Consider the following 26,477-nt stretch of genomic DNA (forward strand, 5'->3'; position numbering starts at 1 on the left):
AAAGTGTATAAATCTGATATCACTCACTTTTGGAAATAATATAAATGGCTTGGTGGTTAGCACGTTCACCTCACACCACCAGAGTCGGGGGTGCGATTCCCACAGTTCTGTGTGTGCGGACTTTGCATGTTCTCCCCGTGCTGCAGGGGTTTCCCCCGGGTACTCCGGTTTCCTCCCCCAATCCAAAGACATGCATAGTAGGTTGATTGGCATGTCTAAAGTGTCTGTGATGTATGAATGTGTGTATGTGTGCCCTGTGATGGATTGGCACCCTGTCCAGGGTGTACCCTGCCTTGTGCCCCATGCTCCCTGGGATAGGCTCCAGGTTCCCCGTGACCCTGAAAAGGATAAGCGGTATAGAAGATGGATGTAATGGATAATTGTCACTTCCTAAAATACTGGTCGTATTTTTCTCGAACGTTACGTTGATTATTTACACGAACACATGAACTGCACTTAGCGAGCCGGGTAACGATCGCAGGAAGAACAGGACATTGCCCAAAACTCTACATTACATCTCAAGGACTTCTAATAAGAAGGATACAGTGAGGGAAAAAAGTATTTGATCCCCTGCTGATTTTGTACGTTTTCCCACTGACAAAGAAATGATCAGTCTATAATTTTAATGGTAGTTGTATTTGAACAGTGAGAGACAGAATAACAACAAAAAAAATCCAGAAAAACGTATGTCAAAAATTTTATAAATTAATTTGCATTTTAATGAGGGAAAAAAGTATTTGACCCCCTCTCAATCAGAAAGATTTCTGGCTCCCACGTGTCTTTTATACAGGTAACGAGCTGAGATTAGGAGAACACTCTTAAAGGGAGTGCTCCTAATCTTAGCTTGTTACCTGTATAAAAGACACCTGTCCACTGAAGCAATCAATCAATCAGATTCCAAACTCTCCACCATGGCCAAGACCAAAGAGCTCTCCAAGGATGTCAGGGACAAGATTGTAGACCTACACAAGTGTGGAATGGGCTACAAGACCATTGCCAAGCAGCTTGGTGAGAAGGTGGCAACAGTTGGTGCGATTATTCGCAAATGGAAGAAGCACAAAAGAACTGTCAATCTCCCTCGGCCTGGGGCTCCATGCAAGATCTCACCTCGTGGAGTTGCATTGATCATGAGAACAGTGAGGAATCAGCCCAGAACTACACGGGAGGATCTTGTCAATGATCTCAAGGCAGCTGGGACCATAGTCACCAAGAAAACAATTGGTAACACACTACGCCGTGAAGGACTGAAATCCTGCTGCGCCCGCAAGGTCCCCTGCTTAAGAAAGCACATATACATGCCCGTCTGAAGTTTGCCAATGAACATCTGAATGATTCAGAGGACAACTGGGTGAAAGTGTTGAGGTCAGATGAGACCAAAATGGAGCTCTTTGGCATCAACTCAACTCGCCGTGTTTGGAGGAGGAGGAATGCTGCCTATGACCCCAAGAACACCATCCCCACCGTCAAACATGGAGGTGGAAACATTATGCTTTGGGGGTTTTTTTCTGCTAAGGGGACAGGACAACTTCACCGCATCAAAGGGACGATGGACGGGGCCATGTACCGTCAAATCTTGGGTGAAAACCTCCTTCCCTCAGACAGGGCATTGAAAATGGGTCGTGGATGGGTATTCCTGCATGACAGTGACCCAAAACACACGGCCAAGGCAACAAAGGAGTGGCTCAAGAAGAAGCACATTAAGGTCCTGGAGTGGCCTAGCCAGTCTCCAGACCTTAATCCCATAGAAAATCTGTGGAGGGAGCTGAAGGTTCGAGTTGCCAAACGTCAGCCTCGAAACCTTAATGATTTGGAGAGGATCTGCAAAGAGGAGTGGGACAAAATCCCTCCTGAGATGTGTGCAAACCTGGTGGCCAACTACAAGAAACGTCTGACCTCTGTGATTGCCAACAAGGGTTTTTAAACCAAGTACTAAGTCATGTTTTGCAGAGGGGTCAAATACTTATTTCCCTAATTAAAATGCAAATAAATTTATAACATTTTTGACATGCGTTTTTCTGGATTTTTTTGTTGTTATTCTGTCTCTCACTGTTCAAATAAATCTACCATTAAAGTTATAGACGGATCATTTCTTTGTCAGTGGGCAAACGTACAAAATCAGCAGGGGATCAAATACTTTTTTCCCTCACTGTATATGTTTATAGTTGAACCGGCTACATGATGGTCCAGCGAAGCTAGGCTTGCCTAATCTTGTTTTATTCAAATTAGCTAGCTAGCTAGGTTTATGGTAAAGTGTGAGGAAACTGGTCTTAAATGAAAAAAAATTATGCGACTTCGGTGCTGTTTGATACAAATCCTATAATCACAATTAGCTACCTAGGCTTACTAAAGTTAACCATTTCATATCGTGCTTTTAAGACTAGATTAAGACCAGATATGGATTTGATCAATACTGTCATGTGAAGAATGTGAAAAACAAAAATCTTATTATTTCTTGGACCCCTTGGACAACCGAACATCATTATTATTATTGTTGTTGCTGTTGTTGTTGATCAAAATGGGTCATTTCCCCACCGATAAATAAATAAAATAAAAAAACCTGATTGTTTTTTCAGGTCATTCCAGACAACATTAGATCATAACCCAGCAGGCGAGAGTGTAACTGTGTCTCCATTGGTGTTGGTCTTTCATTTCATCGTCGGGTTTGTTTGGCACGCTCGGGTCAAGCGACTCCTCAGACTGGAGGACTTGCCGAGTTTATTAATGCCTCCAGGCAGCACCTCGTGACCCTGTCGAATCAAATATACTGCGCGCTGATCCGCATCTGTGCGAGAGGACAGCCGTAGATGATAGATACCGAGTGAACTGCAACCCCTTCTAAATGACATGGACCCGAGTACACACACTGCTCAAAAGCCAGTTAACCCCATCCACCCTCCCACATTCACACACACACACGAGAGCGGATGGTCTGGTGACACAGTATAAAGCTATTCTATATACGACTTACTATTAAATTCTGGATTCTGATTGGTCAGACAGTGTTGATTCATTTCCTATAAAAGCAGCTGCAAATTACAGGTTTATATTAATGTTCTCTTTCTAATACGTTATCGTTTCTTTAGTAACAGCTCAGTCAGAGTATGGCGGACACACCACGTAATCTAAATCTCGAATTTACTTTAAAAGCATGTTATTTAGCAAAAAAAGGATAATCATTATTATAACCTTTTTGGAAGGAGTCTCCAGTGTCAGCGTTTTGTAACAATAAGTATGATTTGGCTTGGGGTTTTTTTTTGCCACTGTATGCCTTGCGTTCTCAGTAACATGACAAGTGACATGACAAGTTGTTTTTTTTGTCTTATATAGTTTCTATAACTTAAATGAGAACTGTAACTCTAAACCCGGTAAAAAGTATCACATTAGGAAATAAATAAATTGTCATTGTAGGAAAGGTGCTGTGTATGAGAGGAATAGAACACTTCAGGAAGTGGTGTTATTGGAAAATAATCAGAAGTAACTCCCATTGTTGATTATTTTATTATATATATTATATTACAGCACGACACAGAGGATGTTTTCGTCCTTTTCCCTTCATATTAGTGAAATTTGTCTCCCTTGCCTTTTAACGTACTTATAAACTCTCTCAAATTATTTTCCCAAACTGCCTCCTTCTTTTTAAAAGCCTTCTGTTCTTGTTGCCGGATAAAATGATTATTTTTTTGTTTGTTCCTTCAGTGATGAACTCTACTCAACAGTGTGTTATCTGAAACGAGAAGTGACACAGTGGCTGAGCGATAATCCGGCTGCCCGAGCTGCGTATTACTCTGCGCATACAAATAACTGTACGATCTCGTCGCAACAATGCGGTCGTAATTGGATCACCGACAGAGCTCAGGATTATTAAATAATGGGGCTGTAGCAATTCGGATTTTTGACCGCTTGCTACAGCCATACGGGAGACACCAGAAAGCTACGCTTTTCCAGCTAAAGTGATGATCAGATCAGATCAAATGCTAAAATTAAAACGCATGACGGAGGAAGCATGTGCTAGCCTTCATCATCAGGAGCTCAGTAGCTAGGTGGCAAATGACCAAGCTTGGGGAAAATATGTAAATAAGGGAACTAGAAAAGAAAACATTTTCCACAAGTTTTTTTTGTTTGTTTGTTTGTTTTGCTTCCACCCAAATGACAAGTCAGAAAAACTGGCGGAAGAATTATATACTGTTATATACGACTGACATTACATTAAGTATAGCACAAAAAAAGAAGGAGTGTTCATTTTTAATGTTTTTTATGAACTTCCTTCTTTTTTTTGAGGGTTAATGTATTATATTTGGTTTTCTTCTTCTTCTATGATTGAAATTTTCACCTGTATTCGTACCTCAAGCAACGTTACAGTTAGGACGAGGAGTGATGTTAGTGGACATAACTGTTACTACAACATTATTGATTGCTCTTATCAGTCAGCACTCCTAGTGTTTTAGTTTCTCGCTTTTGGAAAGCAGTTTTTTTAAAAACTTTTTCCCCCACATATCCCCTCAGTGCTAGTCCTTTCTAACTCGCTATGGAAATTTGGTCACGAGTGTGTTTTACTCTCTTTAATACACACATCCATGAATTTCTGTGTCAGACCTTTACCGAACTCCATTAATGCATAAATCCAATCTGATGCATAAATCACAGTGAAAGCTAGCTAGCTCTCAGACTTACGCATTGCATACTGTATAGCGATTATAGTATATGTCCAAGGAACACCCTTGGATACTTCCTCTGTCAGGAAGTTACAATTGTCTCAATGTGGTGTGTGTCGTCTTTACTTCTTCTACTTTGTAGAAACGAAGAGGTATTGCTGGAGCTATGGGAGGTGAGGTGCTGCAGAGTGGTGTTGGGGGTGACGGAGTGGGTGTGGGTGGAGGGAGGAGGGTCAGAGCCATTAAATAAAGTGTTCATTGTTGCCTTTAATTAAATCGTCTATGCAATCAGAGCCAGAGCAGAAGATTGGATTGTATGACATATCTCTAGCTCTCCGCTGAGAGCTCCCATCAGCTATGGCAAAGATATCAGGAGTGGACCAACATAAAGTCAATTACAGCTGCTACAGGGAGCGGACAAAAGGAGGGTGCAGGGTGAAAAAACATGCTCTCAGATACCAGAGTTTAGTTCGTCAGGATTTCAGCCAGAAACGTGAAATGTGTATTGTGTGGACGAAAAAAACGAATCTATACACTATAGAATGTGAATACATTATTCATAATAAACAGAATGCGTTCTAAACAAATGCAGATACAAATAGGAGGAGCACTAATTTATTTATTTTTTTCATCTATCATCAGTGGTTTGTTCCAGTCGCCCAGACTAAACACTTACCGATCTCTGAAATAAAAGCCTATTTCTACTATATTTCTATACAAACAAAAGAAATAAGCTTTTATATATGCTCCGTATCGGACATCTCTGCTAGCGTCTCAAAAAAATAGTCATTTAAAACCACACATAAGCAGAAAATGTTTATCACAACATACAACTGTACAAAATTCTGTTTGACAAACAAAAAAATTAAAGGTCTCCATTCTGAATCGCAGCAGCACTGTGTCCCAACTTCGTAGTAGATTCTGATAACCAAATTTTCTGGAAAGTTACAAACACAAAACTAAAAAAAGTAAATAATTAGTTATTAGGTAGCTGCTATTGTCTATAAACAGCAGTTTGCTCATTTAGGAACGACATCGTTGTTTTGAAAAGTATGCTAGCTAGTGTTCTACAGATACGACTTTTCTGATCTTTTCTGAAATGTAACAAAGCCCAAAATTCAAGTAAATCGGATAAAATTAGATATTTTACTATATGAGGACATAGTGATAGGGTTCATATTTAATTCAGACATATCAAAATAAAAATCCGAATGCAGATGTGGATTGTGTCATTACTGCTCTAAAACATATTGGCTGATGTTTAACCTCAGCTGTATGTGGAAAATTGAACATTTACATATAGTAAATTGTGAACGGAATGCTCTGAGCCTTTATTAGCTGACAAGATTACACTCTATATCATGCCCTTTTCGGATGAATAAACACATGGATCATGCCATAGCCGATAAATATCTGTGGTTTTGTATATGACAGATTGTACACGTGCTGGTCATGTGACTGTGTCGCGCACTTATTAGCTGGTGCTGTTTTATGAATAGTGAATAGTGCAAATAGTGCAACCTGGTGATTACAGGCGGAGTGATCCAGTTCACAACAACATATTTCCTTTAAATAGTTAATTTCATGTGAGAGCCTGAAAATCTCAAAATAGCACCAAAGCATTAAACATGTTCTGCATCATGCATTAGGTGATGGACTAAAGATGGATTAATATTGTATTGTCTATTTATTTAAAATATTCTACATCATAAGGAATATCTAAAGAATGGATAGATTGATGGATGAATAAAGTATTAGAGAAGCATTTCAAATATCATGTGTATTTTGACAAATGTATAGATAAATAAACAGATGGAGTGACAGATTAATAGATGAATTGATGGATGGATGGACAGTTGAAAGTTCAAATATTCTATAGCATAAGTTTTGGATGGAGATAGCTGGATTGATTAAAGAATACAGATGGATGGATGAATGGATAGATAGGTTAATGGAGAGATATAAAACAAAAAAGAAGCATCCTCTCACATTCAACTGCTTTTATTTCTAGCAAATAAAAGCGTAATGTGTAAATATTTGTATTAACATAAAAAGATTCAAAAACTGAGACATAAACTGAACAAGTTTCACAGACATTTGATGAACAGAAATGGAATAATGAATCCTGGATCCTGGTAGGACTGTCTTAGGCGTCTTACATTACAGACATTGCAGTTTATTGCTCTGGATACATCTGCAGTCCTTATGCCTCCCTGCAGCAGGCCTATGGCATGTTCACACAGGTGAGCAGGAACCCTAGGCATGTTTCTTCTGGTGTTTTTCAGAGTCAGTAGAAAGGTCTCTTTAGTGTCCTAAGTTATTGTAACTGTGACCTTAAATGCCTACCACCTGTAAACTGTTAGCATCTTAAGGACTGTTCCACGGGTGCATGTGCAGTAATTGTTTAAATTGAAGAATTGAGGGATGGAATAGGTAGATTAATGAATGGATATCGTATTGCCAAAGTGATGGATGAGTAGATGGATGGATGGATGGATGGATAGATACATTTGTGTATAGAGAGATAGATGGATGAATCGATGAATGGAAATAGGTAGATGAATGAATGTATACAGTATTGCCAAAGTGAAGGATGGATGGATGGGTGGGTGGATGGATGTGTGGATGGATGGATGGATGAATGGATGGATAAATGTATAAATGAACAGATGGATGGATGGGTGGATACATTTGTGTGTAGACAGATGGATGGAAATAGGTGGATGAATGAATGGATATAGCATTGCCAAAGTGATGGATGGATGGATGAATGGATAAATGAAAAAAATGGATGGATGGATACATATGTGTGTAGACAGATGGATGGATGAATTGATGGATGGAAATAGGTGGATGAATGAATGCATAGAGTATTGTCAAAGCAATGGATGGATGGATGGATCGATAGATTTAGCATTGCAAACTATTTCAAACAGTCCATATCATAATGAACACTTCCTTGGTCCTGTATGTGAAACGTGGGTTGTTAGAGCAGCCAATCACAGCGCAACTCTGCGATACTGAGCAGCACATCCACACTGTACACATGGTATATAAATATAAGTGCTCCTACTCGTCTCCTGGTCATGCCAGTCATGTTGTGCTTTGCTAACCTCAGGTAGACTGGAAGAAGAGAAGCAGCAGCTCTGTGAAACCCCGCTGATGATTGGGAGGAGAGATAAAGGCAGCGAAGGTTGATTATTATTTGCGCTGCACTCACGGCGATAGATTAAAAGGGTGCTTCAGGTACGAGAGGTCAAAGCTTCGCCCTCTAATTATTTCAACGAGGACTTGAGCAGTCCTTCACGCCGCCATCTGAGAAGTCCTCAAGCGTGAAGGCGACATGGGAGCAGGGAATTCTCAATATGTCCACTTAATCAGTGCAATTAAAACAGATGTGTTCCAGCATGCTGTGTGTCTCTCACCGTGTGTCAGCCGGCTGGAAAGTGACAAGACGCTCTTGCAGGGAGATGGATTTCTCTCTGTGCCTCAAAATGAGCCATTTACACATTTTACATGTCAAACATTACTCATTACTCATTACTCATTTGTAAAGTGAGCTTTACAAATAATATACAAATAATATTCCGTGAGCGATTTTGACCTGAGAGTAACAAGACAAACAAGAAATGGCAATTATTTCAAATAATCATTGAAACGTGAAACATTGTTAAAATTAATTTTAAGAAATATAGCTCATATTTCACCATTAAAAATAGATTTTAGTCACAGTCACATGACTTCACAAACTTCTAAACTTGCAAATTTTACACGTGAAACATCAAAATCGTTCATTTAAAAAAATAAATATTTAACTAATGCTCCTTTAGCTATTTTGACATGACAGTAACAAGATTTTATTTTTAGAATTAAAAGTTGATTTTAATCTAATAATAATAATGTTCATGTTGGTAATAGTGACAATTAATATTAGATTTATTGAGGATATTAAATAATTTTGGCCTTTCTATTGCTATAAAGTCTCAAATAAAACAAAGTAAAATGATGGGACAGTCTTTGTTGAGTAATGAACAGAAGAGCATCTGAGGCACAGCCAGCATTTATTTACTTTATCTCTAAACTTTGTCAGAAATATGAATGGCACGCTTGAACTGGATAAACAGCTTTTCCGATTCGCAATCATTAAACGAGATTAAACTTGTGTGCGCAAAAAACCCAAAGAAAACCATATTCATTTCTTCTGGTGCACCAAATATGAAACGTTGCAGTCCATACATCTACATCCTGACAGCGTAATTGATTTTCTATTGATGCACTGCCCAGCCAGGCTTATCCCTAATTCTATCACTGAATTTAATGACAGAAAATAAAAGCTATCGGATCTTGAGCTGGCCATGATGGAAGAGAGGCCGAGAGCAGAGAAAATCGACCCTGGACTTCTACGTCTCACGCCGTACATTCGAAATTTAAGGAACTTTAAGGACTTACAATGTTTTATGACCTAAAGGATTTCAATATTGATTCAGGAAAACGGTTCTGTTTTTCCTTTAAGCTGTAAGCGACACGTGATGGATGATGCACTTATGGTCGTAATATTAACAAGGTGAATAGACAAGATTCAACATTCACGACTCAAAAGTGAGAGAAGTTTCAGAAGAACACTTCACCAGGAGAAGACGTGTGTGTGAGACTACTACTGGTTAGACTGGTTACAGTTCTGTCCTAGTGACCAAATTGTTTTGAGTTAAAATCCCAGGGATTATACTCAACTGTCAGCTGTGTAAATGGCTTGTATGGATATTTTTCTCATTAGTAGCTAATAATAATAATAATAATAATAATAATAAATATAGCTGCAAGCAGCCATACCGGGGTCAAGCCAATTATCAGCACCATGAGTAGCAAATGAATCTTTGTGATATGTTTTTCATTAGAGTCCAATGAACAGTGTATGTGGAGTTAGAAAAAGTACATTTTCAGTCATAAAAAAACGTTTATTTTAAAAATAACTAAAATAGATACTTCTTAGAAATTTTGTCCAGTATGCGGTGCTGTTCTGAAACTGCTCAGGTAGCATCTGGGCATGATGTTTATCATGCAAGAAAGCATTCAAGATTTATAAGCCAAAATTGCCATTTTTGCTATCTCCTATCCAGTAGGGGGCTGTGTTCCAAAACTCTGTAGGTCACCTCAGGGCCTAATGGTGATGACACATACCAAGTTTTGTCACAATCCCTCATAGCATTGCAGAGATACAGCTTCAAATTTAATTTTTCGCATTCTTCAAATTCATTGACGTGCCATTCTAAAACTATATGATTTATCAAAATTCTGTGAATATCTTTTTGTCATGAGGGCATCTAGATGATGCAGGCCAATTTCCATGCAAATCGGACAAACGGTGTAGGACGAGTTAGAAAACGTAGGTTTTTAAGAACATTCAAAATGGCGGAAAAATTTTCATGACGGAAAATGTCAAGGGAATTCATGCAATTGAATAATCTTGAGCCAAGGAATAGGAGAAGAAGAAAAAAACTTTTTTTTTATTAACATAAACGTGAGGGCAACTTTGAACAGTTGGTGGCACTAGACGGATTGAGGTAGAGACTCCAAATTTGCTATATGAACAGATCAGACTGCCCCCTATCTGTGTGCCAAATTTTATAACTTTCCCGCTAGCGGTTCTATGGCCTGCAATAGACTTCCAGAGCAGAAGAAGCTGAAGATGAAGAAGAAGAAAACTAATGCTTGACTCCTAATAATAATAATAAATTAATAATAATAATAATAATAATAATAATAATAATAATAATAATAATAATAATAATAATTATTATTATTATTATTATTATTTATATTAAAAGTGCTTTACAGACAATAAAGAATTAATGTGAATAATAATATTGACAAATGTATAGATAGATAAAATAAGCAATAAATGAATCATATATAAAGCCAATAAAAGGCAAAAAATACAATAATAAAATACAAGCATGTAAATAGTCAAACAAAATTACGTTCAGAGAGAAGTGCAATATATAGCAGAGCTAAAATTGGCACAAACAAAAAAGATTTAAAATTGAGATTTATTGCACTGTGGGTGCCAATAATTTTGCACTAAAACACATAGACTGAGTTGCTAGAGCAAATGTTTGCGTAAGTATTTACATAATGCTGGATTACAGATATGAGAAGTGTTTAAAGGATTTCATACCACAGTGCTGTTGATGAATTTTCTAGAACAGCAGCTCTGACAGTAGCACAGCTTCTAATCACGTTATGCAAAATGCCCTCGCGCTGATCATGTCATCGTTTCTACGGTAACAGCTTGAACAGGGACTTGTACTGTATGCTGGAGGCTTGTGTTTATTTATGTTTATTTAACATTTTTTGGAAGGACTTTCCAGTGTCAGGACTTTGTAACAGGACTTTGTATTTTTGTATCCAGAGAGAAAAAAGACAGGGTTGGTTAGGGAACATCTGTTTATAGCTGCTATAACGTAAGTGAGAACAAGAACCAACTTGCTTCATGGCTAAAACCTAACTACAGTTACAGCATTTGGCCTTATCCAGAGCAACTTATATTTTTATATCTGAAAAATTGAGCGTTAAGGGCCTTGCTCAAGGGCCCAACAGTGGTGGCTGGCAGAGCTGCGGTTTAAACTCACGACCTTCTGATCAGTACCCCCAACACCTTAACCACAGAGCTACCACTGCCACTGTTCTTGATGATAATTTGAAAAAATTGCTGTGGTATAAGAGGAATAAAACACTTCACTTAGGGACATGCTATTAGAGAATTATATATATAATATATCATATATATATATGTTATTCCAAACCACCTTCCTATTCATTCATTTCATTGTGTCTCACGATCCACGAACACAAAAACCATGTTGGATTTCAAGATTTATAGCTTCTCCTCCGCTAGTAAACCGTAAACAGTGAGGAAATTACAAAGCATGCAGCATCATAGCCTTCGCAGATAAGGATGTCACGGATAATAACGCCTTCTTCTGGACAGCTCATTATCAGTAGACACAAACATGTATTTAGGCTTTGATTAGCGTGATTTGCACTGCTCTCAAACGCTTTTGGACGAACTTCAAACCAGGTTCCCGGACAAAGGCCTCTCTCGCCTGCGCCTTGGCTGAATGAGACAATCATTTTGAATGGGGCCCCCGCGGCTCGCTTTTTCCCCCTCCCGCTACACACCACGTCAAGGATTCGGCACTGTGAATGTTTGTTGATTTTCCCCCTCCCGAAATCAAGCGACACATTAGCTTGAGTTGGTCAGGAATGAGGCTTGGAGGCTAGGTGGCTCGCTGCAGCCCGAACTCATTTTCCATTTCCTGTGTGGGTGTATGCGCATGCTGGAGGTGTGACAGAGAGGGCAATGGTAATTACCGTCTGTTTCTGTGGCGGACTGCAACACCATCCCTACACACACACACACAGACACACACACACACACACACACACACACACACACACACACACACTCCTTAAACAAAATTGGCTGAGCAACTTGTGTTTGCATTTGCACCATATTACATTCCAAGAGTCTCAAATTCTAGATCTGGACTCACATAAGACACAAAAATATCTGAAATAATCACATTCTGGCTACTTGTTTGGATCTTATCCCAGTGCATTATGGGATTTCTTAAGTGTGCTAAGTATTCTCCACTACGACTAACCCTAGGTGCGATTTCAGACAGATTCATCCCTCACCGGTTCTTTTTATTCCCCTCGACGGGTTGCTGTGTGTGTGAGTGTGTGTCAGCTCATCATCTCCTTTTTTCTCATCCTTCACATCATCTTGTTTTTTTTTTTTTTGCCTGAAAAAATGCATCTGATTACAAAGGGGAAAGTGTGGCGCTAACCGCAGGCCCAGCTGAAATGCTTAATTAGTAGATTATAATGAGATTTCACCTGACACAAGGTTTTGGGGTTTTATTTATTTGCTTATTTTTTTATATACTTGGCCCCCCATGTTCAGTATGGACTGTTTAGGTGGTGAATGGTTTCTGAAAAGGGCATGAAGTCATCTACGATGTAAGAACAATGCACCAATCAGCTCAGAGCAATTCCTCAGATTTCTTGAACTAATGATGCGTTCAAATGTGGACGCGTGTTTGCCTCTTTTTCTTATATTTATGTTACTTTGGACAAAATTTTCAGATAGCTTTGATTGAGGAAGGAAAATGTGACACAATGTTGATGTAGAACCCATGGAATTTGGGTTAGCGGTCAGTGCTAAGTGTAATTTTAACTGTCTAATATGTTAATTTTTAATTGTTTACCTAAGGAAAATCTGAGGAAAATGTTGATATTTCTCTTGGTTTTGCATCATTTTCTCTTCACATTTTGCCTGTACGCATATTAAACGCTTCTTGCTAGCTATATGAATTATTTACCTCAGTCATTAACTAGTTGTTAATGACTGAGTAGTTAATGACTAGTCATAGTGTTTTCAGGACTTTAACACTTTCGCTAGGCAACATAAGGTAGCTAATGTCTGAGGCTAATGATTCAGCTAGCTGACATATAACCACTGCACTCTCGGAAAGGTCACATGACTTCCATTCTTAGTGCCCTGCCCCTTTTATTCATCATGTTAACTAGGGGTGTGACGATTGGATGAGTTGGATTGATGCATTGATTTGAAAGGCGATGACTGAAATGAATCAAAGCAACTACGAATCAATTATCATTATCAAAAGAGGACAAACAACGATTGTGTGTACCAAATCAATTATATTTTTAATATTTTTATATTTTTGGTGTAGGCCTTTGCTAGATTCTAAACAAAGTTAGTCACATAGAGATCAGAGGATACTAAATGGTATCGTAACATTATTGTATCGTTGCAGAGTCGGTAGTATCGTCAAATATCATATCATTGCATTATAAATCAAATATCGAATCGTTGCCTGAAGAAAAATAACCTAAAGCACATGTTATTTGACGTTGGGAGAAATTACAGGCCAAAATTTCTGGCCCCCCATTTCTTTTTTTTCCACGTTAACAATGAATACATTTCACAGCTCGCTTGCTCTAAAAGTGTGGGTGGTGCAGCATAACATCCTACACGGCAAGAGAGAGAGAGTATATCCAACGGCTCGAGCCCATCTCCAAAGCTGCACACTTCGCCAAGCTCATCAATTATTGACAGCCGTGCACACAAAACTCCTGCGCTTGAAATGCAGTTTCAGGAGTCTGAACGAGCAGCAGCACAAAGAAAATGACTCGCTTACAGATTTCTGTCCCAAACCTACTCTAATATGGACCAGCATCATGCTATTCAATAATAATAATAATAATAATAATAATAATAATAATAATAATAATAATAATAATAATAATAATAGCATTATTATTATTATATTATTATTATTATTATTATTATTATTATTGTTGTTGTTGTTGTTGTTGTTGTTGTTACTATTATTATTATTATTATTATTATTATAGTAATAGTAACAATAATGATCATCATCCATTCATTCATTAAATCATTTATCCCGGGAATTCATGCATACTGAATGGGATGCAGTTCCATCGCACACACATTTACACACTCATGCACACCTAGGGGCAATTTTGAGTCACCAATCCACCTGCACGTTTTTGGGAGATGGGAGGAAACTGGAGAACCTGGAGCAAACCCGGGACACACATAGAACATGTGGAATTCCAACAGTAACCCGAGCTCAAGATCAAACCGCTTCTATGATAATAATAATAAGAAGAATAAGAAGACAAGGTTGTGCATTCACCGTATTTATGAGAAACATCCTAGAGCTTCGTATACAAAATGATCCGATGCAAATTTGCTTCGTTCTTTTCTCAATTTGCCAAAATCCATAGAAGTTTGGCTAGCAGTTGATTCTAAATGTAAATGTAAATGAATGGAATTTGAGAGGAAATGTTTATATTCATCATTTTATTTTTACGTTGTCCTTAACACTGTACACTCCCAAAAATAAAGGTACCAAACTATACTTTTCCTTGGTGCTGTTGGTGGTACCATCAAGAGTCCGTTTTTTTGTACCTTTTGTATCCATTTTTTACATTTTAAAATAATTTAATGACCACTGATACCTGTACCTTTAAAGCTTTACTCTCAAATTTCATTAAGGCTACATCACAAACACCTTCCCACTTGAAAGGTACTAAAGTTGTACCCTTGGTGGTACTGTATCACACGAGCAACAAGAAAAGGTACCAAAAGGTACCGTTTAATACCCTGCATTTCTGGCAGTGCCTGCTGTTGTATCTTATTACTCTAGGTACTTATAGGTTTATGTAGAATAATACCAACAATCATTATCTATTTCTACAGATTGATCAGTGGAAGTCGCATCAATATATAATACAACTCACACTAGGACATTTTCCTATATTCATATACACTATTCATGACTACGTCATGTTTAATACAATTTTCTTTCTTTCTTTACAGGATATAAATTTCAGCTTTTATTCAATTGGCAAAGATCTCATACAGTGCTCTCAGAAATAAAGGTACCGAACTCTACTTATCCTTGTCTCTGGATTGGTGCCATCAAAATGATGAAAATGTTTTGTGATTTTAGTATTTACTTTTTTATGCCTTTAAAAAAAATATATAAGGTATAATAAATAACATAATTAGGCCTTTAGAGCCACTGATACCGGAAACTTTAAAGTTTATTATTCTAAAAGCTAAGTACTACAAGCTAGATATAGTGACTGGGACACTATACTGTAAAATCAGCACCGTCTTTCGAATGAGACGTTAAACCGAGGTCCGGACTCTCTGTGGTCATTAAAAATCCCAAGACACATATCGTAATAGAGTAGGGGTATATCCCTGGTGAAATTCCCTCATTGGCCCTTATCTATCATGGCCTCCTAATAATCTCTATTCCTGAATTGGCTACATCTCTCTCTCTCCTCTCCACCAATAGCTGGTGTGTGGTGGGCGTTCTCGTGCACTATGGCTGTCGTCGCATCATCCCTGTGGATGTTACACACTAGTGGTGGTTGAGGAGATCCCCCCTCCACTATGTCAAGCACTTTGAGTGTCTAGAAAAGCGATATATAAACGTAACTGTAACTAACTAACTAGACACAAAATGGCGGTACCACACCAGCATCAAGGAAAGCACTTTATTTCTGACAGTGTATAATGACATACATGGATTCTTTAACCGTGTACTTCACATTTTAACAGTTTTCTATACAGCTATTTCACCAGAAATTGAAAAACTTTTTTTTTTCCATTCGAATAGTACTCACATTGAATATTTTATGACAAAAAGAAAATGTTAAAAACCTTTTTACACAGGGTTAAAACACACAGCGGGAGTGCGAGTGCAAGCGATGCTTCTTGCACCGCACACATTCCCTCCATACTGTATATTATGCACCTCTGGGCAGATAGAGAATAAAAGAAAAAGAGGGAGAGAGAGTGAGAGAGAGGGAGATGGAGGGGGAGGGAGGACGAGTGCATTGGCTGCAATGTATAGGAATGAAAAGAGAGAGCCAATGGAGTGTGGAGCTCTGCCCCTCCCGCTTGCACATCTCAGCTCCTCTGCAGCTCGCGCAAAGCCTGATGAATAACAGAGAAGGGACTTGTCTCTGGGATTATTAATTTCCCATCTCTCTCTCTCTCTCTCTCTCTCTCTCTCTCTCTCTCTCTCTCTCTCTCTTCCACTCTCGTGCGCACTCGCGCTCCCTTGATCTCTTTCTTTCTCTTTCTCCATCTCATGCGCTCGTTGTTCTCAGGAGCTCTTTCTGTTGTTGTTGTTTCTTGGTTATCCTTTTCCTCAATCTCCTCCTCCTACTCCTTTTTCTTCTTGTTGTTCTTGTTCTTCTTTTTCTTTTCTTGAAATGATCCTTTCGCTCACGTGCGAAAGCGCGCGAGTGGGCTTCATGGAGCCGCTCGGTAGCTGCCGATTCTGCTAACGCCGATCCTCATCATCCTCATCCTTGTGAGAGATTCGCATCCGGTGAGTGGATACACGTTATAATGAATGAGGAAGAAGGATGCCGGGATGCAGAGGGGTGACAGAGTGATGGAGGGTGCGTTTACTAATGAAAAACAAGCGTATAAACAAGATGCAGTTTCTGAGGACTGTGTGCTGGTGCGCACCGCCGGCACGTGTGTGTGTGTGTGTGTGTGTGTGTGTGTTTGAGAGAGAGAGAGAGAGAGAGAGAGAGAGAGAGAGAGAGCGAGACAGACAGTCAAAGTGTATTGGCCTTAGTTACCTTGTTCACAGAGGCGAAAATGGCAAACAGTGCCTAAATGGGTGATGATAATAATGATAATGAGGCATAATTGAAATAGCTGGGAATTATGGTTTGTTTTGTTGATCTCATTCCATCCCTGTCTCTCACACACACACACTTGCACACGCACCAATCCCATCTCTATCTAAACTACTCGCTCTCCATGTTCAAATATTGATGGCTCTCCGGCTGCAGAAACAATAACGACACTAATGACATTTGCATTGGAAATGAGTTATGGAAGCAATAATAAGTTCTAATTGAACACTCAGCTATTTATGTGACCTGCTTAAGGCACTAAATTGTTTGTTGAAGAATGATGAAGAATAATTGCTCTTGAATAGATATTGGATTTGAAATATGCACACGGATGGATGAAGGGGCGGAGTCTGACTGTGGTGGTTTTGTTTGAATGGGATAGGCATGATGGGGTTGGAATTGTTTCTTTTTTTGTTTGCTTGTTTGTTTTTTCATCACAGTGATGTCAAAACCCAGCGGTTGGGTTTAAATAGTTAAATAGATGAATAGTTAATAGCTTAATAAAGTTCAGAGTGCTTATTGAAGATGAATGAATGATATTTGTTTGATGCCAGACTTTATTACAATATAAAACATCCAGCAGTGTGATGAAACAGAATCAAACCACACCATAATCTAATCAGACTGCTCTGAGCACTGTCCAAGTGGGTGTGGCCTACTATTCTAATCAGCATGCTTGACTGACAGCTCTCTGCAATGAACTGGGATTGTTCAAGTCATGCGCCAGGCACATGGGCTATACTGGCTAGTTCATTTTTGCTAGCTAGATTTTGCGTAGTTTCGATGAAATATCTATGAGAAACATGAGCAACTTCAGCCCCGTTACCTTACATTCAAGCTAGCAAGCATCATATTAGCAAATTGTGTATGACACCATAAATCCAAATGATTGGTTCGAATGATTCCTGTGACATATGTGGTCCGTCGTTTTTTAATTTTTAAATTCCCCACCTGCAGTTAGTTCCCGTTTACTGTTTAACACACAAATATTGAAGAAGAATTGTCATATAGAATAATCAAGAAGAAAAATAAAGGTTGGAAGGAAGGAGCAGAGCTCTCTGATGAGTATACATAGCTAGTACAGTTAGCATGCTCTGCTAATCTAATCTGGAAATCAAGCCAAGCATGTACCAGGTATTCATACTTATATTTAATTTGATATTTAATTTGCTATACATATATATATATATATATATATATATATATATATATATATATATATATATATATATATATATATATATATAGCAGTCGCTATACATCCACACAAGAGACAGACAACATGCGCGACACAGGCGATACCACAAAAATTAAACATTATTATCCCCACCCACTTAACATTACCAAGTACTTGTAGACGTTGAAATATTTCCAGTTATTCATAGTTTGTTCTGTGTATTGTGCCCATGTTAATGTCCTGTTTTTTTTACTGCTTTGAAAATTGCTTTCATGGCAAGAAAAAAAAAAAAAAACAAAAAAAAACAAATGACTTTACTACATTTCCATGCTGCTGTGTTTCTCGTGCTGTGCGAGTGTAGTTTTCTTCCACAGCATGCTCGGAGGCGAGGATGGAACATGGCACACGTTTACAAACTGAAAACAAATCATCCTCCATAAACTACACATTTTTTCCTCGTGTCATCCCCGCACGATGTATCAGTTTTCAGCCGTATTTTTTTTTTCTCTTTTACTCCGTGGGAAGGCAGCCGCGAGTGCTAGAATACCCCCATATCCAGTTTATGTAATTCGGTGACTCATGATGTGGGTGCACCAGGGCGTTATGCAAGTTCTGGACTGCGCTTTGAATAATTGCTTGTCTGTGCAGCACCTACGAGGTTCCTGGCAAACACACGCTTGACTGCACCCCCTGCTCCCATCGGCAGAGTGTGTGTGTGTGTGAGCAGTGTGTGTGTGAGCAGAGTATATGTATGAGCAGAGACATCCTTTTTGCTCTCCCGCGAACCACCCCACAACCCCCACCCCCCGCTGGGTGATGTTTCGATGGGTAAATCCTGATGGGCGGCAGCACACTCACATGTCTGGGCTAAATTATTCCGGCGTGAGGAACAGACGAAGGATCCTGCACATGCCCTGTGCCTGCAATCTACTTTAGCACTCATTAGACCCGGAATACATCATGCAGATTTTCTGCCCGGTCTTCTCATTTAAAATTCCACTGTACTTGACAGAATTTTTTGGGGGGGTTGTATCATCAAAGTCACGCAGCTCGAGCTTGCCATAGTTTTTCTTTTAAAAACCAGAGCTACAGTGAGGTTCCAATGTCCAATGTGGAGATCCATTGTGAAAGTTGGGGGAAAACTATCAGTATAAGATTTTATTCAACAACACCACTGACGGACGTAAGAAAAAACACACAGAATAGTGTGAAGTCTGATTTCTTTCTAGCCCAGACTGTAGGGCTGATTTGGTACAATGTTTTTCACACACGTCCGCAACATGTGAAATACAGTCGCGGGACTAATGAACGTGAGGTGGATGATCTACTCAGTCATTGTTTTTTCCCCTCAAAACACTTTTGGAAGAGAAGTAGATAGACTAAACACATTGTCCAGTCCAAGTAGAAATGACACCAAAGGACAAAGCACTATAGTATTTTGTTTGGTTTTTTTGCTTAAAGGTGTGTTTTGTATTTGGAGGAAACACGGCATGAACCAGTCAAGCTTGACACACTTAAAAACATTTGAAATCACAAACAGCTACTGATCTGTCTTTAAGTGTGTGTGTAAGATATTTTGCACCACATCATTCTCATGGCATCATCAATGAAACCTTACGATATATAATTCATACCGTGTTATAGACACATGTGATACTGTAAATGTTGGTGTGACTGGTAATCCTTCAGAAGAAGTGCAGTGTGCCAGTCTGCTGCTGTGATTTCATGTTTTGATCTGTGGAATATGCTTAGCTGAACTCAGCGATCCGTTTCCTCTCGTCTTTACATTTTCCCTCTGAGCCTGGCAGGGTAGCTCTGTCATTTTCTGCCCAAGTTAAGTGCTGCGCAATTCACTTGCTTATGCACAGGTTATGTAATAACGGCTGTAGTTTTATTTCGGGGGCTCTACGAGGCCTGCAGCGAGCGCGTTACACTCGTTTTTAGCTCGCCGTCTCAGGTCAGAAAGGGGAGGGGAGGACGGTAGAAACCTCACATCAGGGAGTCTGTGATGCTTTATGGCTTGGGAACATCGCCTTCCACTTGAAATGTTAATTCGGCGAATGCAGATGGTCAGGAACCGAAGTCTGAACCCCCTCAGGGAGCCGAGGAAATAAACGACACACGAGATAAATACAGTCGCACCTTCCGATCTCATGCGACTCCAGGGGCGTTACCTGGAGTCCAGATTCTTTTCCATGCATTTTTTCCAGCTCAGCTAGTAGCCTAAGTTTTGTTTTATGGAAGCTGAGGTAACTTAGCTGTCAATGTATGACATGATCAGAAAAGTTTGGATTTTATCATAAAACTTGCCTCGGGTGTTGTCACTGTTTGTAGGACTACCAGACTGATAAAATATAAAACTTTTCTAACTAGGTTAGTTTGGTGTCGCTAGCCAAGGGAAGGCAATTTAACTGCTACAGCACCATGCAAAGTACATTATCAGTCCTTATGCTCTGCTCATATCATGTTCACGTAAACTGTAACTCTTATAGACAGTTACACACCTTGTTTTCCTGCTCAGCTTCAGAGGATATCATTGTTACAGTTTCAATCTCTTTACTGGTTAAAAAACTAAAATCGGAGTATGTCAATTTTCCCTCACACTGACTGTGAGTTAGCGTTTGGAGGAATTGAGAGACTGTCAGCCAATAAGAGTATTTCCATGTATTTTCCTGTAAACCCTGTCTGATTGGTCTCGCCTCCATTCACTGAAGATAGAAAATTACAGGCGGTCTTTTTTTACTGACGTTCAGTTACGTAGTATCAAACCGCTCCAAGTGGAAAATTATTCAGGGCTAAAGAAAAAGTCTTCAGGGCTACAGCCCCGAATGCCTAGGCCAGGTTACGCCCCTGTGCGGCTCTATAAAAAAGGAGCAAATACAAGGAAGCTGACTCGGTTATGAAGTGCGTACACATTAGAGGAACGCTCACCGACTATCTTAATACTTTAAACTGAAGCATTAGTGAGCAGAAGGGCGAGCCTGGCGCTTTGTAAACATTTCCGCATGAGCGGACGCGCCGCCACAACAGAACGATAAACCCCGGGTCGAACACGACGATAAAGCGACTGCTTCACCAGATTAAAAAGCGAGCTGGGTGCCAGCTTGGCAGCATCGCGTGGATTATTTATAATGGGTGCCAGAGAAAAAAAATGCAAATCATGCAATTACAAGGCTCGGAGCTATAACAGAGCGGAATTAATACATTCTGCAGATGTGAAGAAGTTAAAAGAGATAAATTTAAATCTGGAAATGTTGCCAAAATGAGACGGACATCTTGCAAAAGAGTATCATTTATAACCAGAGTTTAATTCACATAATGGCAAGGCTTTGAGAAAAGAACTGTATTTTTATGTTTACACAGACACAAGCTGTTTTCCATATGCATTATATTTACATTTGTATCACACTCACGCTGCATGTAGCGCATAGTGCCGATGCTAGCTGGTATATTTACCCACTGCTGAATGTTGACGTATAATCCACCGAAGTACCAGTACAAAAATGCTGAATATTCTTAAGAATTATTTTAAATTTGCAGATTTCTGATTATTTTAGCTGACTGTCTTCATTTTGTTAGTAGCTAATAGCTTTGGACACTGGAATTTTATTTAGCAATTAACTTAATGTAATTAAGTTTATTATTGATTTACAAAAAAAAAAAATTTAATAAAAATAAATGTTTTCCATGCAGCCCAGTGTTGCTGTAGTAACGTGTACAAAATCATGAACTTCTTAAGCATTCTTTAAAAGTTTAAAGAAATCTCTATATAATAAAGATAAAGATTCTCCTCAGAAATAGCCTTTAGTCTGGATAATTGATCTTAGCTATGTCTGTTGATCAAACAAGCTAGCTGTGTTAGCTACCTGAACTAGCTATAATGCTAATTCAGGACCAGCTGTGTACCAGTTGCTATTGCATTAGTCATTCTACTCTCTGCTAGCTAAGCTTGCAAAGTCAAAGATATGTGTGCATGCGATTTAGCACAATGCTAGTTTAGGGGTTACAGTACCATATAGTGGAGCCACTTTTGGATTATTTACTTCTCAGATTTACTCTTCGATTATATTTTGCGTTATTTAAAAAAAATGACCGAACATGAGTTATAAACATGAGTCGGAAATCCTACGTAACTCTAATGCAATATATGCTAAACAGGACATTCAGGCTAGCGTGTGAGTGGTGACTCGGCAAATCTACACCGCCGTTGTTCATTAAAGTTCAAATCCATGTTCACACGTGCATTGTGTACTGTTTATCCTTTTTTTTCCTCCGCTGCTGTGTTTTCACATCGTCTCGAGTTTAATTTAAAGGACGTAAATGGGCAGCTAATCCCTGTGGTTTGTACGTAGCGAAAGCTTGTATAGGGAAGATGGAAAAAACTAAGATGTAGCATTGGCCATGTGAGATTAGGCTTATCTTTAATTGCATTGTATATATGGATATCCGTGGTGACATTGACAAACGGGGGCGCATCTGCCTCCAGAACAATCCAGGAGCGGGGTGTGTGTGTGTGTGTGTGTGTGTGTGTAGCAGTGTTTTTTTGTGGTGATGAATAACATCGTGGTCGGGATCCATGCACAAAATACCTTTAGTACTGGCTGAAAAGAAGCGCTGTGCATCTGAGGCCAGAAAAATTATATTAAGATCTGTATATTGTTTAAAAAATGTAATGTGTGTCATGCTGTTATAGGAAAATAATCAACAACGGAGTGGAGTGATGAAATGGTGTTACTGAAGTTGATTATTCCTCTTCTACCACAGCAATTTGCCAAGGAGCACAATTTATTTTTATTTATTAAAGAACGGCACGTCATGTTTTTTTTTATCCGTTTATAGTTGCATTTAGTGTTGCAGAACTCCATAGCACACCTCTGAATGGGAAACACTGTTGTAGGGTTCTACGTAGTACCTTTAATGCTTTTTTTTTTAATAAATGAGACTAAGAGTTAGAAAAAACAGTTCCTTAATGGTACTTTGGGTGCTTAAAGCTTAGCTTCTGAATGGCAAATGCATTGTTTTAGGGTTCTACATATAAGCATTAAAAGCATCTCCCACATGGAACCCTTTAAATCGCTAGATGGATCTTGTATTTCTGACCATGGCCTTTTATTCCACTGCACTAAGTACCAGATCATTCTGCACCAGAAAAACTGTAACTGTGTGGTGTTTTTTTTTTTTCCTTCCAGTGTTCCAGTACCATATTGGTTCCCCAAGATGGACAAACAAAAGTATACTTATAACCTATATCTGTCACCATGGCCCTTTTCCAACTGCACCATTAGTCTCTTACCAAACAATCCATCTAGAGGTACCAAATTAAGATCAGTACCTAGCTGTACAGGAGCGAATGGTACTCGGGTCATGTTGGCATGAATAAAACTGGTGGTCAGTGATTGGTTAACGATACAGCTTTACATAAAACATTGAAAAAGCCACAGAAAATGTTGTTGCTGTTTTATTTTTATATTTCTGCACAAATTTTTATCAATGTATTTATTTTGTCTGCCTGTGTTTACATCAAAAAGCAGGAACGTGATTGTAACTGGTGTCCCGTCCAGGGGATGGTATCCCAAACAGTATGCCTGTTTTCCTGCACAGTGTCCAGACAAATGAACGATGCTGATCCAAGCTAGTATTCCGTGTTGATCGTACAGCAGTGTCGTCATGCTACATAACAGTGATGTCATCGCTTTTTTTTTCCTCAATCTTTTACTTCCAGTTTGGAAGGGAACAAACTAGAACTTTAAGTTCCATGGTTCTAGTATGGGCCTGCTCTTGTTTCTGAATGTGCGGTGGAAAAACCCCATGTTAAACAATGTTAAGAATCAACTGAGTCATACAGAATTTTGGACTAATTTTACTAACTCATGACTTTTAAACCACAATCTCCTCAGTAAATTCTGGATTTTTCAATCAGTTCCTAATTAATTTACGTTTTAAGTTGATTGGTAAGTATCAACCGATGAAGAAATCAGTGAAGAAATCCGAGTGAGGTCGATTCCGCCGTCATGGTAATCGCTGATCTACAAGAACATCTAATCATCCGCTCTCAAGATGTCTGCCAGAGACGGGCATGCAGGGATTGCCTCGCAGATGGCATTGTCAGCATGAGTTATGTCTTATGGGAGACTTTGGTTTGGAATATTTTAAACACTCATGCTGAGGCGACAGGGGACTTTTTCTTTTTTTCTGCGAATTAATGTTGCATAAAAAGTGAAGACAAAGACGGAAAGCATGAAGAATTCAAAGAGTCAGTATGTGCTAAGGATTGAGTAAGGAAGTTGTCGCCAAAATGTTTCTTAAATAATCTTACATCGTTTGTCTTGAGAAATATAAGCAAATAAGGTTGGTTTGTATTGGATAAAAAGGTGGGGCTTAGATGGACTCCATGTTAGGATCTTCTCGGTTTTAGAATTTTTTATAAATCTGAAGATCCCATGATTTTTAACATTTTTAATATTAAATTATTTTCATTAAGTCAGGGACAATGCTATGGTTCTGAACTCGATAATTTCATACTTTTTATGCATTTGAATTGTACTTTTCCCTAGCTAACACCAGTTAGCATTTCCTGATTATATTAAATATGACACATCAAACGTGATGTATCTAAAAATCACTTAAAAAGAGTCTCTCTATAGAAACAAGTGTTGCATCAAAACCCATCTTTGTCAGACAGAGTATGAGAAGGACGTTGTGTGGTATTCGTATTTACAAAATTGCGCAACCCACATCACAAAGCATTCTATATAGCTCTGTTAATGTTTAGATAGTGGCAATGGAAAGTGCACAGAAAGTGAATAGGGAAAGTGCAGAGTTGATTTTGAAGTTTTTAGCTAGCTACTAGCTATTAGTTAGCATGGATCGTGTGAAGAAAAAACTTGTTTTAGATTGCGGCTAACCAACATACTAGAGCTCACCTAGCGTCATCTTGAGGCATTTTCTTACCCATCTAGTGTGTGCAGCTAGTGATAAACTCCTGGTACTGACTTTTATGTTTAAGATGTTTTACTTTTTTGTATTGTTGGAAGTTTCTCTCCTCCTCTTGATATATTCACAGAGCACAGATTGCAGTCTTTTTGACCCTTTGATTGTCAGCATTAATAGTGAAATACGTGCAGGTCATCTGTCACTCCGTGTCATCTGTTCATTAGTCCAATAAAGTCACGTCACATAGCATCACCTAGTATCAGATGTCAAATTATGATGTATTTATAACTGAAATAATGAACTACTAATTACTACACCTGGTCCAGTTCACTGTTTCAGGTTAATGACAGATTGTCTTATCTCTGAACAAAATATATGATGACTGATACAGTATCTCACAAAAGTGAGTACACCCCTCACATTTTTGTAAATATTTGATTATATATTTTCATGTGACAACACTGAAGAAATGACACTTTGCTACAATGTAAAGTAGTGAGTGTACAGCTTGTGTAACAGTGTAAATTTGCTGTCCCCTCAGAATAACTCAACACACAGCCATTAATGTGTAACCCGCTGGCGACAAAAGTGAGTACACCCCTAAGTGAAAATGTCCAAATTGGGCCCAATTAGCCATTTTCCCTCCCCGGTATCATGTGACTTGTTAGTGTTACAAGGTCTCAGGTGTTAAATTTGGTGTCATCGCTCTCACACTCCCTCATACTGGTCACTGGAAGTTCAACATGGCACCTCATGTAAAAGAACTCTCTGAGGACCTGAAAAAAAGAATAGTTGCTCTACATAAAGATGGCCTAGGCTATAAGAAGATTGCCAAGACCCTGACACTGAGCTGCAGCACGGTGGCCAAGACCATACAGCGGTTTAGCAGGACAGGTTCCACTCAGAACAGGCTTCGTCATGGTTGACCAAAGAAGTTGAGTGCACGTGCTGAGCGTCATATCCAGAGGTTGTCTTTGGGAAATAGACGTATGAATGCTGCCAGCATTGCTGCAGAGGTTGAAGGGGTGGGGGGTCAGCCTGTCAGTGCTCAGACCATACGCCGCACACTGCATCAAATTGGTCTGCATGGCTGTCGTCCCAGAAGGAAGCCTCTTCTAAAGATGATGCATAAGAAAGCCCGCAAACAGTTTGCTGAAGACAAGCAGACTAAGTACATGGATCACTGGAACCAGGTCCTGTGGTCTGATGAGACCAAGATAAACTTATTTGGTTCAGATGGTGTAAAGCGTGTGTGGTGGCAACCAGGTGAGGAGTACAAAGACAAGTGTGTCTTGCCTACAGTCAAGCATGATGGTGGGAGTGTCATGGTCTGGGGCTGCATGAGTGCTGCCGGCACTGGGGAGCTACAGTTCATTGAGGGAACCATGAAGGCTACTGTGACATACTGAAACAGAGCGTGATCAGTATGCAGT

At 39.1% G+C, this 26,477-nt stretch overlaps 1 protein-coding gene across 8 annotated transcripts in view; it reads left to right on the forward strand.

Annotated features, from left to right (window-relative positions):
* The window catches only part of rbfox1 (RNA binding fox-1 homolog 1), a 325,104-nt gene that overhangs the window by 221,138 nt on the left and 77,489 nt on the right, over window positions 1-26,477 (forward strand). Inside the window, exon 1 of one of the 8 annotated variants that reach the window (XM_017459845.3) lies at window positions 16,303-16,615. The exons of the other annotated variants lie outside the window; for them this stretch is intronic. The gene's annotated coding sequence lies outside the window, so the exon portion shown is untranslated. Of the gene's footprint in view, window positions 1-16,302; window positions 16,616-26,477 lie in introns of those variants that run through there. 8 annotated transcript variants of the gene reach the window in all.

Source organism: Ictalurus punctatus, chromosome 2 (genome assembly GCF_001660625.3).
Source record: "Ictalurus punctatus breed USDA103 chromosome 2, Coco_2.0, whole genome shotgun sequence".
Taxonomy (NCBI): Eukaryota; Metazoa; Chordata; class Actinopteri; order Siluriformes; family Ictaluridae; genus Ictalurus; species Ictalurus punctatus.